This window comes from Danio rerio, chromosome 3 (assembly GCF_049306965.1).
Source record: "Danio rerio strain Tuebingen ecotype United States chromosome 3, GRCz12tu, whole genome shotgun sequence".
Taxonomy (NCBI): Eukaryota; Metazoa; Chordata; class Actinopteri; order Cypriniformes; family Danionidae; genus Danio; species Danio rerio.
Window position 1 is genome coordinate 55,518,068 of NC_133178.1, and position 17,946 is coordinate 55,536,013.

The window sequence follows — 17,946 nt, forward strand, 5'->3', positions numbered from 1 at the left end:
AATTTTACAGTTTTTAGTATTTCTCTTATTAGTATTTTATATAATGGGAGCCTCTGTGATCATATTTGTTTGAGAAACATTTAACAAGCAATCTTCCAGACCTCAAACATTTGAACTGTAGTACATATAACTGATTGATCGCACATCTAATGTGGTGAATTCTGAATACAAGGCAAAATATTTTTAAATGTGAATCCTTTTAAAATTGTGCAATTTTCATCAAAAGTCAACCATAAAAAACTTTAGATTTTTTTATCTTGTATATGATTTTTTTATTTATGTATTTTATCCTATGTATTCCTTAAATAGGGTAATTTTTTTCAGTCTCCTAGAGTTAAACATTTTTGAATTCATGCAGCTGATCTCTTTATTAGGTGAAAGCCTTTTAGCTTATAGCTTAGCATAAATCATTGAATAAGATTAGAACATTAGCATCTCACTCAAATCAAAAAAAAGAATATAGATTTTATTTTTCTATAATTTAAGCTTATTTAAAGTTACATTGTGTACTTAGACTAACAGAAAATGAAAAGTTGCTCTTTTCTAGGTTGAATGCTGGGAACTATAATGTCATTCTAGCGTAATAATCAAGAATTATAGTTTGGGGCTATATCAGCCTTAAAAATAGCATCTTTTCATTTTCTATCAATCTCACTACACGATGTAACCGCAGAACAGTCATTATTTAAAATATTTCAATTATTTATTGAGTGGCAGGTAATTGAATATTTGGCTTAAAGTAGGAAACCCTGTGCATTTTTTTATTATTATGCGACCATGAAGAATGAAACTTTAAACTACTATAATTAACTACATTTTAAAAATACATTGCAATAGAAACACTAGTTTAAACTGTGGAAATATTAAATTTTTTTTACAGTTAGTATTTTAAGTATTAGTATTTTTAATAATTGGAGCCTCTTTGATCATATTTGTTAGAGAAACTTTTAACAAGCAATCTTCCAGACCTCAAACATTTGAACTGTAGTACATATAACTGATTCATCGCACATCTAATGTGGGAAATTCTGAATACAAGGCAAAATATTTTTAAATGTGAATCCTTTCAAAATTGTGCAGTTTTCATCAAAAGTCAACCATAAGATTTTTTTTATCTTGTTTATTATTGTTGTTATTTATTTATTGTGTCTTATATATTATTAATTAGGGTAATTTTCCAAGTCTCCTAGAGTTAAACATTTTTTTAATCCTTGCAGCAGATCTCTTGAATTGGCGAAAGCTATTTAGCTTAGCATAAATCATTGAATCCGATTAGACCATTACCATCTCACTCAAATTCAAAAAAAGAATTTAGATTTTTATAATATATATTTAAAGCTGGACTCTTCTATAGTTACCTTATGTACTAGGACCAACAAAAAAATGAAAAAAAGTTGCCCTTTTCTAGGTTGATACGGCTAGGAACTATACTGTCATTCTAGCGTAATAATCAAGAAACTATCCATTTTAAATGTGACGTCACGCAAATTGGCTTCCAGGTCTAACGACTCTATTAAACTGTATGGGGAGACTCGACCAATGGTAATATTAAACATTTACAAAGGGATGTAATGCTTTTGATACATCACGATCGCAGTATATGAATCCGTGCCTAATATACGATGGCCAGAAAGTGATCAATTTGTTTTTAGAAATTGTTAAAATATTGGTGTCTGTGACGCAGCAAGTTCAGAGTGAGAGTGCACCATTATATTACATAAAATTCACTTAATATGTGATATGAATAAAAAGATAATAAGAATATAGACATATATTGATGAGTTGCGGCTTGGACCCAGAAACAGTATTTCATACGTCACAACTTAACAAGTAGATAGTTTGAAGCTATATCAGCCTTAAAAATGGTAACTTTGAGATGCTAATGGTCTAAACTGAATCAATGATCTATGCTAAGCTATAAATGCGGCTGCCAGTATTGGAGATTGTCTGAATGAACTCAAAAACTGTAAAAAACCCATCTGTTTAACTCTAGGGGAGCCTATTTTCGAAACAAATATGTTGAGTGTTCCTTTAAGTCGTCATTATTAGCTTAAAGAGACTACGCTAGCCTTCTGGGCTTCAGTCATGAGCTCTTGGAGGGTCTTTAAGCCTCTATTATGCGAGTTTGTGAGAGCGTCGTGTGACCTTCCCCCACACCAGCATCTCCATTCAGCCCAGCACACGACTGCTGAGCAACAAACCAGCCACATCCTCTCTCTTTATATCACATTTCCAGGCCCACAAGACCAAACGCAACCCGTGCCATAATCGCACAGTTTGACTTGAAACCAAAAACGATACAACGTCCACCGTGATCAAAGAAATCAAAGACAGACGTTTAACAAACCCAAAAACACAAGCCTTCTGATGTCAGAGCAGGGTTTTTTGTGTGCGTGTGTGTGTGCACACGAAGGCCTGATTAGACTTGGCTTGTATTTAGTTTTGTGTGTTAATGTGGAGATGGAGGTGGTTTGAGAGCGGGGTTAAGCGTTCGCAGCACTGGGGGAGGCACAGCAAGAGGGATCGATTCTTATTTAGATGAAAATGAGGCTCAGTGCTCGTGGGCCGAGGGTTGCATCTGCCTCAAACAGATTTAAGGAGAATACCTATTCACAGGCGAGAGAGAGGAGGGGGGACTATCCTCGCGGTGGCAAATGCTCTTAAATTAAACGTCAATTGACTAAGATTAATCTGTGCGAGAGGTGTAGTAGTTGCCTGTGTAGGTGCAGTTGTAAAAATGAAGGTTTTTTTATAGACGTCTGTGCTTCTGTGAAGAAGACTTGACCCTGATGGAAGCTTCATGGTTGTAGATGGTACTTTGTTGTGGGAAAACAAGCGTTTTTGGGCTATTTTTGAGCCATGGCTATGTTACATCTTGTGTTTTCAATATTTAGTGTTATAAATTGATTTGTATGGTTGTAATGTGTATTTAGCAGGACAGAATTTTTTATGTTAATAATAGATTAAGCGTTGGACCCTCCAAATTCCAGGCATCTTGTCTCTAAATTTGTCAGTTTATTCGATAGCTATGGTGTAGCTCCCACTGAAAGGTTCAAAGCTGCCTGGGAGAAAGATCTAGGGTCTGAAATATCTGCAGACACATGGGATAAATGCCTGGAGATGATACGGTCCTGTTCGGTGAACAGTAGACTTCAATTGGTCCAATTTAAGGTTGTCCATCGGTTACATTATACTAAAGCAAAGTTGCATAAGATTTTTCCCTCCATATCACCATTATGTGACAGGTGCAAAGTGACAGAAGACACAACTTCCCATGCTTTCTGGTTCTGCCCTTTGTTATATACATTTTGGTCAAACATATTCGATTGGTACTCTAAAGCTTATGTCAAATCTTTACCACCTGATGCAGAACTTGCTATTTTTGGATATTCACAACACATTTCTCATCTCCCACATGGCCTCCAGCAGTCTTTGTCTTTAGGCATGATTGTGGCCAAAAGGCTTTTGCTTCGACATTGGAAGTCATCTTCACCTCCTACATTTCAAATGTGGATTGAAGACTTCGGTAATACAGATTGAAAGACTGAGAATTTTGAGGACTCATTCTATTGAAAAATTTTTCAGTGTTTGTGGTTTATTTCTAAACTATCTAGATGAGCAAACCAGCCACTCAACCTCTGATGATACTTCAGAGACTTAATTTACTTATTTTACATATTTAATTAATTTTACTTCTTTATTCTATTTTCTGTTGTCACTTGCTAAACTGTGATGTCATTGTTATTTGTTCATTGACTCATTGTATGGGATTTGTCCGAGACAGTGCCTAGTGTTGTGTGTGTTTGTGTATGTGTGTGTATATATGTATGTGTGTCTTTGTGGTTGTTCTTGAAAAATCCAATAAAATACAATTATTAAAAAAAAAAATAATAGATTAAGCGCTAATAATATTCATTCAGAAAACAACAATTTTACTTTCACCTTAAACTGTTAACTTATTAGTTTTTGCTAAATTAAGTAGATTGAACATTAAACAATTAAGTTGTCCTCAAAAAAACCTTTTACGTGGGCAAAAAATAATGTCCACAGTATAGAACTTAATAGTCTAAAAATAGTAGCCAAGCCAAAAAGAAGTTCATATTTAATGACAAATGATTCGATGACAAATTAAAAGACTATATAGGGTAATAAAGATTCTATAAAGTGTGATTATTCGTTTATGTTTCATCTAAAAATACAGTGCATCCATTGAATCTTCAGGATGCTCTCCTAGACTCTTATGCTCCCTACCATTTATTCATAATATACAAAAAATTCAACATTTGATTAGTGTCTTTACAATAACAAATACGCTTTTGGTGTGGCATGATCTTAAGAAATATTTATCCATCCCAAATAAGTTGTGTTCTAAGTCACCTATTACCTTTAATCCTGATTTTCCCACTACAATACAGAATATTGGCCTTTTGACTTGGAGATCAAGAGGAGTGTCAGAATTAGGTCACCTATTCGAGGATGACCAAATAAAATCATTTGAGCAGTTGAGACAGGAATTTAGTCTCCCCAGTAAAGATTTTTGTAAATTCCTGCAAATTCGACACTTTTTTAGAGTTACAATTTAAAGAAGGTAATATACAATTTGATTTTACTGAAATAGAAAAACAGCTTGTCTCTTCATGTACGCTTAAAAATAAGATCTCTGAATTATATAAGTTGCTGTCTAATACTGGCTCTTCAACCTTTAAATCTTTAAGGGCAATATGGGAAAAGGATCTGAGGTCTAGTTTTAGTGATGAGGAGTGGCTATCTGCCTGCTCAAATATCTATCCCAAAAGTACTTCAATTTCAGTTCTTGAGCAAAATTATAAAAGTATTCACAGGATTTATCTTACTCTAGTCCGCCTCCATAGAATATTTCCTAATTATTCCCAGCTATGTTTCAAACGTAAGTTAGACATTGGCACAGTGATGCATGTATTTTGGGACTGTGACAAAATTAAATTGTACTGGAAAGAGATTCACAAAATGATTAAAAAAATAACTGGAAAGACTTTTGCTTTGTCTCCAAAGGTATACCTTCTGAATTGTACTTCGGAACTGTGTCTTGATCATGACAAAGAATGCGTATTGAATTTTTGTATATATTTGGCAAAAATATGTATATTGATATTGTGGTCAACTGCGCATACACCTTCAGTCAATATGTGGCTGGGTCAGGCAATCAGACTCCTACCACTAGAAAAACTGACTTATGACCTACATCAAAGATCTGAGGTGTTCTGGAGCATTTGGTCCTCCTTCTGGACTTTCCTTGAAAATACTTAATAACTATGTCTTTCTAAATTTGTTTTACAATCTCTTTTTATTTTTGTATTTGTTTGGAAGCATCTGTATGCATTTGACAGAATGTAACAAAAACTGCTGTGCATATTGTTACGAGATACCAGTACCACTGTTCTGTTGGAAAATAATTTTTTTTAAATTTCAGTGCATCCTGAAAGTATTCCACATTTTTTTATGTTACAGCCTTATTCCAAAATGGATTAACTTCATTTGTTTTGTATAATGACAATGTGAAAAAAATATAAAATTTTTTGAAATTGTTGCAAATTTATTAAAAGTAAAAAGCTAAAAAAAATCACATGTGCATAAGTATTCACAGCCTTTGCTAAACACTTTGTTGATGGACCTTTGGCAGCAATTACAGCCTCAAGTTTTTTGAGTATGATGCCACAAGCTTGGCACACCTGTCTTTGTGAATTGTTACCTATTCCCCTTTGCGGTACCTTTCAAGCTCTATCAGGTTGGATGGGAAGTGACGGTTTACCGCCATTTTCAGATCTCTCCAGAGATGTTCAATAGGATTTAGGTCAGGCCTTTGGCTGGGCCATTCAAGGACATTCACCGAGTTGTTGTGAAGCCACTCCATTGATATCTTGGCATGTGCCTTGGTTTATTATCCTGCTGGTAGATGAACCGTGGCCCCAGTTTGAGGTCAAGAGCACTCAGCAGCAGGTTTTCATCCAGGATGTCTCTGTACATTGCTGCATTCGTCTTTCCCTTTATTCTGACTAGTCTTCCAGTTCCTGCTGCTGAAAAACATCCCCACAGCATGATGCTGCTGCCACCATGCTTCACTATAGGAATGTTATTAGCCTGGTGATGAGTGGTGCCTGGTTTTCTCCAAGCGTAACGCCTGGCATTCACTCCAAAGGGTTAAGTTTTAGTCTCTCAGACCAGAGAATTGAGTTTCTTATGGTCTGAGAGTCCTTCAGATGCCTTTTGGCAAATTCCAGGTGGGGAGTGGCTTCTGTCTGGCCACTCTACCATGATGGCCTGATTGGTGGATTGCTGCACAGATGGTTGTCCCTTTGTAGGGTTCTCTCTCCACAGAAGAACGCTGGAGCTCAGACAGAGTGAACTTCGGGTTATTGATCACCTCCCTGACTAAGGCCCTTCTTCCCCGATCACTTAGCTCACACCTGCTATATATATATATATATATATATATATATATATATATATATATATATATATATATATATATATATATATATATATATATATATATATATATATACTTATACATTATTATATGTATGTATTTCATTTTAAATGTGTAAGAAATTTTCTCAGGCCTTCATTCAGTAAATCAAACAATAACATTTTCTCTCACCACACAGCAACCTCAAAAAAATTAATTCTGAGTGTGCCTCACACAAGTGAGTGGGCTGGACAAACCACTTGTAGAAAACACTCCTCTCTGACACTTTACCTGACACAAGTTTTTGCACATTTGCACCAGACACACTCTTACGATCACTCCATATCTAAAAAAAAAACATTAAAAACATTGTGTATAAATGGGCAAAAAGCATAAAAAGTGTGCTTCACATATGTGAGTGGGCCGTACAAACTATCTATCTATCTATCTATCTATCTATCTATCTATCTATCTATCTATCTATCTATCTATCTATCTATCTATCTATCTATCTATCTGTCTGTCTGTCTGTCTGTCTGTCTGTCTATCCCCTTCCTTCCTTATAGCACTTTATTTTGAGCGCTATCAGTTGCTTTGTATAATTAGCCCTTTTGTGTATTGTCTCTTCTTGTTAAATGCCTCATTTATAAGTCGAATAGGACAAAAGCATCTGCTAAATGTAACATTTTACTCAAGCTCATAAATAGTAATAGGTATCCTAATATTTTTTTCATAGCTATAAAGCTGCATTGCTAAGTACGAGGCCTACATAAAACTTTTACATCGACGTACTTTATTTAACAGATTTTACCATCGTTGTCCTCCGTTTAAAAAATGAAAGGAGGAAGATGGTAAAGAAGAAGAAAATATAGATTTACCATCACTCAAAATCTTCTGACGAGTTCAGGATGCAGTCTGATCCCTAATCATCTCATTCTCCAATATATGTGTTCGCACCAAAAAAAACGGCGATTGTACACAAGCTAATTAGCTACACCTTCACAAGATGTAAATGACCGGAAATATTATTTAAAGCGGCTGATTTGAGCAAATATCATCGCTTATTTTACTACTGGGCAGCATTGTCCACGGTTTTACGGAAAAAGAGAGAAAAAAATATATAGATTTCCAATTACTCAAAATCTCCGAGTGTGAAAGCGACGCTGTGATAACGAGTCGAGGTTACAGTTTGTTCTCTAATATTCTCATTCCGAGCTCAGATTGATTAGTGTTAGATTGTAGCCGAGAGATGTGCCCGGCGTCAGCATAAAGCATCCCTCTGCCTCGCACACATCATCAAACTCCCATTGAAATGCTCCAGGCTCAGTCTCTGCCTCCATTCGTCTGAGGAGGAAGCCTGTCTTTTCTTTCTGAGTGATGAACTGCCCCGAAACGTCCACGTTTGCAAAAAAACATTGCGACCACTTATTTTTAATCTGCTCTGTCTGCGCAGTTGGGGGGAGAAAAGAAGATGTTGGTGTAAATAAGAGAAGCTCTGATATTTATAGCGACCAAATGAACATCTTAATATAGTTAGACCATTCGTTTGTCTTTGTAATCTGGCTTTTATTTAATTTTTTATATTCCTGAGTTAAAAAACAGTGCATGTAGGTACAGGTTATATAACAAAAGGTTTGTATTCAGAATGAGAATCATTTGATGGCATTTAAATCCTTCGTGTGGTTATAAAGATAATGTGTTTATTTTTATATAGCTAGGCCTGAGTGTTTGGGCAAATATATCTGCTGAATTGACCTAGGAACATCTTTTAAATTATTATTTTTTTGTCATTTTATTTGCACTTTAAAGTACACTACATAATTTTGTAAATTTATTTTAATGTGGTCAATAAATATAACAAAAAATATACGTGTGTGTGTGTGTGTGTATGTATACACACATACACTCAGTTGCCACTTTATTAGGTACTTTTGTCCAACTGTTCGTTAACACAAATTCCTAATCAGCCAATCACATGGCAGCAACTCAATGCATTTAGGCATGCAGTCATGGTCTGGATGATCTGCTGCTGTTCAAACCGAGCATCAGAATGGGGAAGAAAGGGGATTTAAGTGACTTTGAATGTGGCATGGTTGTTGGTGTCAGATGGACTGTATTTCAGAAACTGCTGATCTACTGGGATTTTCACGCACAACCATCTCTAGGGTTTACAGAGAATGTTTTTACAAAACAGAAAATATCCAGTGAGGGGCAGTTCTGTGGGTGCATATGTCTTGTTGATGTCAGAGGTCAGAGGAGAATGGCAAGAATGCCACCAAGGATTAAGGCAGTTCTGAAGGTAAAGGAGGGTCCAACCCGGTACTAGTAGATGCACCTAATAAAGTGACTGGGGTGTGTAAATTAAATAAATTAGAAAGAAAAGGGTTTGTGTTTTCAAGCTGGTTTTCTATTTTACCCACAACCAATGTTTTAACTTCAGAAGAGTCGGGAAATCAATATTTGGTTTAATAACTCTGATTTTCACTCACCACAAATGAAAACATTTGAGCTCCTTTTGAATGATTATTATTTGGAGCCGTTTTCTACACTCAAACCTTTGCTGCTTGTTCTCAATCTTCTTTAAATGACTTAAATGAAACAACACAATTCTTAAGTTGTAGTTTTTTGGTGAGGACAACTTAATTGTTTTATGCATTACACTTAAATTTGTACAAATGATTAGGTTAAAAATCAATTTGTGTTGAGACAACATGAAGTAATTGTGGAACCAAGAGTTTTTTTTTTTTTTTTTTTTACAGAGTAAAGGTAAGAATGCAACTTTCAAATGTACTGTATGTGAAAATATAATTCTCTCTTTTGGTTAATTAATTTACAAACATTTGGTTAATTAATCTACATGTTAATTAAATGTTGTGCCAGCTCGTTCAGATTAAATGTTAAAAATCTCTATACCCATTCTAAATTAATTACAATTTATGTAAAAAAGTTATTGATGGTTCACAGGTAATTGGTTATATCTTAAAGCACAGGTGTCAAATTCAGTTCCTAGAGGGCTGCAGCCCTGCTATGTTTAGTTGTAGCCCTGCTTCAACATGCCTCTATCTCTAGCTATCAAACAAGCCTGAAGCACTCAATTAGTTTGATTAGGTATTTAATTAGGGTTGGAACTAAACTGTGCAGAGCCGCTGCGCTCCAAGAACTGAGTTTGACACCTGTGTCTTAAAGCGATAGTTTACCCAAAAATAAAAATTCAACACAAAGATATGCTGAAAAACACTGGGGAAAAACAGCCAAAGACGTCCATAGTTACTTTCTCCCAACATTCTTCACATTGTATTGATTTGTGTTCAACAGAAGAAAGAAATGTAAAGTTCAGAACCACCTGAGCGTGTGTACTCGAGGAAATGTTTTATTTTGGGGTGAACTGTCTCTTAAAGTGAAGTCATTATGTCATTACAAAATTATAAGGATTATTTTGTTACAATGGGCTAAAGGGGTGGATCTAATAAAATGAAAATCCTTTTTATTTCAAACATATCAATGGAAGAAGATATTGTCAAGAATACAGTGCTCAGCATAAATGCAGCCCTTTTTGAAAATGAATATTTTTATCCATTTCTAAATGAATATAGACTATATATTTTGGTGCATTTAAACAAAACCGTTTTATTAAACCGATATATTCATTAAACTAGTTCAGGTTTTCACTTTTGGTACTGACCTATTTATTGTATGTACACATATATTTATTGTAGAGCATCCTATAAAGAGTATTAATTCAAAGAAAAAAAGATATGTAAAGGGTGTACTCTTTTAATGCTGTGCTCTGTATCTTTGGATAACATTTTCTTTTTTTATGGACAAAATTTCAGCCTATTGGAAATTTGTGCTGACATTTTTCAGAGTATGTTTTGTTTCAGAATTGCTACATTTCAAATAAATGTCCTTGTTTACATCTATGAAAAGAAACAGTGACCACACCAGAAAAGTTGACCAGTTGGAGATAAACAGGTGAGGCAAATTTATTCAAAAACAAATCACAGAAAGAAATTAAGGTGTTTTGTGGTATTTATTTTATATTGCGCAAAAAAAATTGTACAAAAATAATCCTTTGTTTGCTAATGATACAGTATGCCCCTGTACATATCATTAGTGTGAAAAAAACAAAAGTTGTTGTCATATTGACCCATAACATTCATTGTACACTTCTGTCAAATGTATGTTGAAGTACGTTTTTGCAGTTTAACTACAAAACAACGTGAGCTGAACACACTTTTAAAACAGCGGCACATTGTAAACACACAATTTACCCCAAAATGAGAATTAAATGTAGTCCTGACTCCTGCATCCTAAAATGAAAACTTGCTGTTAATTTACTGACCTTCAAGCTAGACAAGATGATGACTTTTTTCATCAGTAGAACATTTAAAAAAAGATTTGTTAGCTGAAACTTCAACAGCTGTAAAAAAAAATAATAAAAAATCCTGTAAAATTTACGGTAAAAAAACTGGCAGCTGTGGCTTCCAGAAATTTACCGTTAAAAATACGGTAGAATGTTTTTTTTAGTTTACGGTCGCAAAAACCGTAAAATTTACGGTAAAAAACTGGCAGCTGTGGCTTCCAGAAATTTACCGTTAAAAATACGGTAGAATGTTTTTTTTAGTTTACGGTCGCAAAAACCGTAAAATTTACGGTAAAAAACTGGCAGTTGTGGTTGCCAGAAATCTACCGTTAAAAATACAGTAGAGGTGTTTTTCAGTTTACGGTGTATCCGCACTTTCAAACTCAAAAAACATATAAAGGCAAAACAAAATCACGTCACAGACTTGCTTATTGTATGTGCACAACATACATATTGTGTGCGCATGACATATGCATTACATATCGTGTGCGCACAACATAGTATCGCATGAGCATGACTCTCATATCACGTGCGAACAACATACACATTTATCGTATGCGCACGACATAGTATTGTGTATGCATTACATACATATTTCATATCATGTGTGCACAACAAACATACCGTGTGCGCACGACATAGTATTGTGTATGCATTACATACATATTTCATATCATGTGTGCACAACAAACATACCGTGTGCGCACGACATAGTATTGTGTATGCATTACATACATATTTCATATCATGTGTGCACAACAAACATACCGTGTGCGCACGACATAGTATTGTGTATGCATTACATACATATTTCATATCATGTGTGCACAACAAACATACCGTGTGCGCACAACATAGTTTTGTGTATGCATTATATACATATTTCATATCATGTGTCCACAACAAACATACCGTGTGCGCACAACATAGTATTGTGTATGCATTACATACATATTTCATATCATGTGTGCACAACAAACATACTTTGTGTGCACAACATAGTATTGTGTATGCATTACATACATATTTCATATCATGTGTGCACAACAAACATACTTTGTGTGCACAACATAGTATTGTGTATGCATTACATACATATTTCATATCATGTGTGCACAACAAACATACCGTGTGCGCACGACATAGTATTGTGTATGCATTACATACATATTTCATATCATGTGTGCACAACAAACATACCGTGTGCGCACGACATAGTATTGTGTATGCATTACATACATATTTCATATCATGTGTGCACAACAAACATACCGTGTGCGCACGACATAGTATTGTGTATGCATTACATACATATTTCATATCATGTGTGCACAACAAACATACCGTGTGCGCACGACATAGTATTGTGTATGCATTACATACATATTTCATATCATGTGTGCACAACAAACATACCGTGTGCGCACAACATAGTTTTGTGTATGCATTACATACATATTTCATATCATGTGTGCACAACAAACATACCGTGTGCGCACAACATAGTTTTGTGTATGCATTACATACATATTTCATTTCATGTGTGCACAACAAACATACTTTGTGTGCACAACATAGTATTGTGTATGCATTGCATACATATTTCATATCATGTGTGCACAACAAACATACCGTGTGCGCACGACATAGTATTGTGTATGCATTACATACATATTTCATATCATGTGTGCACAACAAACATACCGTGTGCGCACGACATAGTATTGTGTATGCATTACATACATATTTCATATCATGTGTGCACAACAAACATACCGTGTGCGCACAACATAGTTTTGTGTATGCATTACATACATATTTCATATCATGTGTGCACAACAAACATACCGTGTGCGCACAACATAGTTTTGTGTATGCATTACATACATATTTCATTTCATGTGTGCACAACAAACATACTTTGTGTGCACAACATAGTATTGTGTATGCATTGCATACATATTTCATATCATGTGTGCACAACAAACATACCGTGTGCGCACAACATAGTTTTGTGTATGCATTACATACATATTTCATATCATGTGTGCACAACAAACATACCGTGTGCGCACAACATAGTTTTGTGTATGCATTACATACATATTTCATTTCATGTGTGCACAACAAACATACTTTGTGTGCACAACATAGTATTGTGTATGCATTGCATACATATTTCATATCATGTGTGCACAACAAACATACCGTGTGCGCACGACATAGTATTGTGTATGCATTACATACATATTTCATATCATGTGTGCACAACAAACATACCGTGTGCGCACGACATAGTATTGTGTATGCATTACATACATATTTCATATCATGTGTGCACAACAAACATACCGTGTGCGCACAACATAGTTTTGTGTATGCATTACATACATATTTCATATCATGTGTGCACAACAAACATACCGTGTGCGCACAACATAGTTTTGTGTATGCATTACATACATATTTCATTTCATGTGTGCACAACAAACATACTTTGTGTGCACAACATAGTATTGTGTATGCATTGCATACATATTTCATATCATGTGTGCACAACAAACATACCGTGTGCGCACGACATAGTATTGTGTATGCATTACATACATATTTCATATCATGTGTGCACAACAAACATACCGTGTGCGCACGACATAGTATTGTGTATGCATTACATACATATTTCATATCATGTGTGCACAACAAACATACCGTGTGCGCACGACATAGTATTGTGTATGCATTACATACATATTTCATATCATGTGTGCACAACAAACATAAAGTGTGCGCACAACATAGTTTTGTGTATGCATTACATACATATTTCATATCATGTGTGCACAACAAACATACCGTGTGCGCACAACATAGTTTTGTGTATGCATTACATACATATTTCATTTCATGTGTGCACAACAAACATACCGTGTGCGCATGACATAGTATCGCATGAGCATGACATGCGTATTACCTATTGTGTGTGCACAACATAGTATCACGTGCAACAAAATAGATATACTTATCATATGTGCACGACATGCGTATTGCGTGCACATGACATAGACATACATATCGCGTGCTCGACATGCGTATTACATGTTTATGTACATATTTGGGTTTTTTTGCACATCAATTTAGGGGCTTGTAAAATTCTAAATCATATTCAAAATCAAATTTATTATCAAAAATCAAATCATAAAATTAAATACATTTTTCTGTGCCTGATTTCAAAATCAAAGCAAAACATTATTGTAAAAACCTGTTTGTATATATATTTTTTAAGTATTGGTATATAGTTTACCCAAAAATTAAAACTTTCATCATTTTAACACAAAAGAAGACCTACTGAAAGAAAAAAACAGCAATTTTTATGTTCCTAAGGATGTAAATGGCAGCTTTTCTGCCAACATTTTTCATAATATCTTGTTTTGTGTTTAACAAAAGAAAGGAATTCATAAAACTGTAGAACCACTTGAGTCTCAGTAGATGGTGAGTAATTTTTCATTCGGGGTGATCTATCCCTTTAACTGCAGTCAGAAAGCAAGGTAACATCTAGATCTCTCTTTCCCCAAGATCATTTACACATTGTACTTCTGAAGTCCTCTTCTTTCACTATGAAAAACTGAACATTATTTACAACAGTAGTCTGGAGCGCAAACCTCTAGTCATATATATCTGTTTCAGGGAGGACGTGCGTGTTGTATTGTTCATCAAAATGTCACTTATGCTTATCCTGGATGCAGCAACCTATATAAAAACCAGCGTCAGCTCACATGTGAGTTTGTCCGCTCGCGCGTCATTATGAGACTAAAAGTTCACACTGCAGGCTGTCATTAACACTTCAAGACAGTTTACTGAGGATGTAAATCAGGGGTGTCCAAACTCCTGGAGGGCCGGTGTCCTGCAATATTTAGTTCCAACCTTAATCAGACACACCTGGGAAAGCTAATCAAGCTCTTACTACACTGTAAAACCCAACAGTCGTTATCAAATGAAATGAGCGTAGTTAACTCAAAATTGACTGAAGGTTAATTCTACTCATTTGAAAAGAGTTTTGAAGTCATTGTTGAAGGTAATGAGTTAAATACCTCATTACTTTAACTTAAATGGAGTAATTTCACAGTACTCGTATAGATTTGTATGACTCAAATGGTTTGAGTTGTCTTAACTTATTGGGTTTTACAGTACTCCGTCGGTTTGAGTTCTCTTCATTTATTGGGTTTTACTGTGCTCAAACTGCTTCAGTTACTCAAATAGATTAAGTTCACAGTACTCATTAGGATTAGTTTTTGAACTTAAATGATTTGTTGCAATTGTTTTCCTCAACTGGTTTGAGTTTCCTTAACTTTTTGGGTTTTACAGGCTTTTTAGAAACAACCATGCAGGTGTGTTGAGCCAAGTTGGAGCTAAAATTTGCAGTACATCTGCCCTCCAGGGCAGAGTTTGGACACCCCTGATGTAGATGAAAAGTAATGATGCTGCAAATAATGTTTAGTTTCTTGCACAAACTAATAATTTTACTTCACAAGACCTCCAAGTACTATCAGCAGCCACATATATTCATTTTGTTATGCCTGTGTGCACATACAGTTGAAGTAAGAATTATTTGCCCCCGTTCCCCCAATTTCTGTTCAACAGAGAGATTTTTTTCAACACATTTCTAAACATAATAGTTTTAATTACTCATTTGCAATAACTGATGAATTTATCTTTGCAATGATGACAGTAAATAATATTTTACTAGATATTTTAAGACACTTCTATACAGCTTAAAGTGACATTTAAAGGCTTAACTGGGTAAACTAGGCAGGTTAGGATAATTAGGCAGGTCACTGTATCGTGATGGTTTGTTCTGTAGATTATCAAAAATATATAGATTAAAGGGGCTAATAATATTGACCGCAAAATGTTTTTAAATAAATTAAAAACTGCTTTTATTCTAGCCTAAATAAAACAAATAAGACTTTCTCCAGAAGAAAAAAATATTATCAGACATACTGTGAAAATTTCCTTGTTCTGTTCAAGATTATTTGGGAAATATTTTAAAAAAATAAAAAATAATTCAAAGAGCGGCTAATAAATCTGACTTCAACTGTATATAAGGTTGTGAAAAATAAGGACACCTTATTAAAATTCATGTTTTTTTTTTCACATATAAAGACGTAAATAAGAACGAAATGGTCCGTGGCACCTCATAAAATTGGAAAGATGAAACTTCAAACTCATGACATGAAATCTCACAATGTTTTTTTTTTTAAGATAAAAGTAAGATAGAAAAAACACAGGTGACAAACTTAGGACACATTATGATTCAGATGAATAGTACCTTTCAGCGTCAGTAACCATTAAAAATTGCTATAATGTTAAATTTGCAGGTAAACAGTGGTGGAAAGAGTACGGACAAATCATACTCAAGTACCATTACTTGTCCAAAACTGTAATGGTAGTAAAAGTATCGGCTGTATAGACCTTTAAAAGGTACTCAAGAGTAGTAAGTATTGCGCTGTAAAGGCTGATGCATCAATTTGTGCATGTGTGTGTGAAAACGTAACATTCTGTCGTGCATTTAGTGATTGTTTAAGGTCATTTGGTGATTTTAGTCATCATACATCCGCCATCTTCTCATCAGTGACATGCAGTCTAAACTGTCTCAGTCATTGCGTGTAATGATTTTGTTATGAGGTTGTTCTGTATAATGTGATTTTCTTTGTGCGATTTGACTAAATGGCAATCACAGAACAGATTATTCAGCGTCTCTACTTCTACTTCTTTACTAGACAATCACCAAAGATGAAAAAAAATAATGAAGAAGTGCTAGCAGGTTAAAGAAGTGGAGTAAAAGTAGTGATCCTGCACTAAAGAAGGGAAAGTTAAAGTAAACATTTTTAAAACTAATTAGTTAAGTATACACTCCCTGGTAAAAACTACTTGATTACAGTAATTTAAGTATTTGTAATTTGTTACTTCACACCACTGCACGCTGCAGCTAAAACATGTTCAAAAAAAGTCTCCTACAATAATGAAATGAGGTAAAGGTGGCTTTATATTGCCACATTTGTTCAGTGAAAACTGACATTCTCCCTATATTGTTTATATTTTGACTTCAAAACAACATTAGCGCTATTTATCTGGCTGTACTTTCGTTGTCAGTGGCTGCTAATATGACTTCACTATTTAGAATTCACAAAGACTTTCCCTGAACTCGGTTGCAGCTGGAAGGGCATCTGCTGTGTAGAATATGTGCTGGATAAGTTGGAGGTTCATTCCGCTGTGGCGACCCCTAATGAAAAAAGGGAATAAATCGAAGGAAAGTTAGAGAAAGAATGAATTTGCTAAGACTGCTTTTCTGCAATGATATTGATGGCATGGATTTTCTGTTGGATTCCCACTCCAGGATGGAGTAACACATTTTATTTTATGTCTTTATGATTATTAATAAAGTTGAATATTTCAGAGCTTAGATCATATGATGACCTCAATGTCATCCCACTTCAGAGTAAAACCTATAATAAATGTGTGTCATTGCTTTTTCTGTATGTCAAATTATTTGTTTCCTTGGGATCTACCCAGCCAGGTCAGAGGTCATGGAGACCTTGAGTGGACCTGGACTATTAAAAAATTAGGAAAAAACTGTTCATATTGTCATTTGCTATTAATAATGTGTAGTGATATTTGCCATTTCAAGTGTTGAATCTTTTAAAGTTAATTCATTTGTATGTAAGCTGTAGAAAAAAGGAAACGGCAATATTATTAAACGTCTTCAGTGCTGATTTTTACAACCATTCAGGTAAGTCTGTATTTCATCCTCTACGTATTTAATTTGATGAGAATGGTGGTATATTTTGCATCATGCTTTGAACAGAATTTTGACACCATACTTCCTTAAACTACCTAAACTTACCATGGCATCACCTTTCTAATCCATTGTACGCGGATCTATTTCATTCACTGTGAATCTGTAATTACAGTCTCTAAATATTCCACCGCTTGTGTAACAGAAACCATAGTTACACTGATCAACCCACAGCACTCGCCATACATTGTTTTTACTTTTGTTGAAAGCACCAACACATGCCTCTGTTCGGCTATGGTTACAGAAGGAAAGTGTACAAAAGCACTTTACATGATCTGTTTG